Raw genomic sequence first — 1,868 nt, 5'->3', positions numbered from 1 at the left:
ACACACACACACACACACACACACACACACACACACACACACACACACACACACACACACAGCTGAGAAAAGAAACTTAAGAAACTTGCCCATTTGCACATCCCATCATTCCACTGAACATACAGGTAAGGCACACAATGGAACCACTAATATTTATGGAAATCTTTTTTAAGTCTCCAAAGTGAATAACAATGTCAATTTAGCCCAGATCTATTCACAAACTTGTATCAGTTTAACTACCAATATCATTTCAAACCATGTTAGTTAAACCACAATTGCATGTGTACGCACTTATCAGTTTCAAGTTTAATCTCCCTTACAGCACTTCAGCTTGATATTGTAATTTACAGGGGCTAATTAAACTCATTCAAGGGTATGGGCATATGAACAAGTCAGCACAATGAACAGTAAAGAGGAATGTACAGTGCCTCATCTGTGTGCAGGAAATCTGCATGCATGGCGACACCACAGCAATTATAAAATGAATTATCATCAGTTAAGCGAGTTATATGAAGTTAGATAGCAGTCAGCAAGATTTTGTAGAAGTGGGCTGGATCAACTCATCTTGGATCCAGTGTGGAGCAGTGAGGATCAATGCTTCTGAATCAGCTGCTGCCAGTGCCGTTGTGGCAGCTGCCCCTGGAGTAAAATGAGGCACATGGGCAGTTACTGGGGAGAAGCTGATCCACTGTGACTTCCCATTCAAAATTACTTCTGTAACAGGGCAGTCTGTCCCTTAAAGAGGGAAGTCAGCCATGTTGAGAGGGCTCAGCTGTGAGGCATTTGGATAGGCAAAGAGTATTCCGCTAGGAGTTTTAAAAAGCTCCCGGAAGTGGAAGAAGCAAGCTGTGAGTAGGGGCCAGGTTGCTGTTCTGGGACCAAAGCCAAACAATTCCCGTCTAGTGTATCTGACATATTCATTAATGCACTTTAGGTAATGCACATTAAATCTAGTACCTGCAGGCTTTTTTACATGTGCAAGCTCCACTGCACTGGGCGCTTTGAAAAGCACCCAGTACTGTGCCACGTGCAGTTGTGTAAATGGTGAAATGTAGGTCAGCATGAAGAAAACGGTGGCAGTGCGCTTTTGAACTAAAACACCTCAGAGGTGCTTTAATTCAAAAGCGCACCACTGCCATTTTCTGTACACTGATGCAGATTTCACCACTTATACAATGGCACAGTGCAGTGCTCATCAGCATGCATGCAGAGCAAACTCGATTAATTGAGTCTGCTCAAAGTGGCGGATCTCTGATGCGTCGCAGGACAGAAAGGCATGTGTATAAATGCCCTCCATTGTGACATACTAGAAAAATGTGCATTAGCCTGTTTTAAGCTAGGGACAGATATTCAAAAAGCCTGACCCTGAATTGATTCAATCTTTGCAGGTTAGTCTAACCTGGGTAGGCTGAACCAGTTTGTAAGCATACAGATATCCCGTTTGGACTGAAGAAATGCACACACGTGCCTGCATTGGCTCAGGCTAGAAGCCGGGGAACACTAGAGCAGCCCTCCCTTCCCTTCCACAGTGCTGAGCTGAGGGAGGGCATGACTAGGCCCCGGGAGGATGCTCTGATTAGGGAGGGGTTTAAACCCCCACCCTGCCTGCACCCTCCCAGGCTTTTCCCCTTCTTGCTGCTCAAGGTGTGGGAGTGTTGCCAAACCCCAGCCCCAGGCTAGCACTCTGAGGCAAAGGTGGGGAAGTGCAGTGCATACATTTGTTGATAATACTGAGCTTTTTAATCTTCCTCTCCCTATCTGCAAACCTGACAGGGCTGCAAACCATCAGTGGGCTGATAAAACCACAGGGTTTGAGTTGCTTGAGCAGAGAGGAAGCCAGGCAGATCCTGTGGTGCCTGCAGTCTCCC

The sequence above is a fragment of the Gavialis gangeticus genome, unplaced genomic scaffold, assembly GCF_001723915.1.
Source record: "Gavialis gangeticus isolate Ggan-Ray unplaced genomic scaffold, GavGan_comp1, whole genome shotgun sequence".
NCBI lineage: Eukaryota > Metazoa > Chordata > Crocodylia > Gavialidae > Gavialis > Gavialis gangeticus.
The sequence above is the reverse complement of the archived record's forward strand: the minus strand, read 5'-3'. Positions refer to the sequence as shown.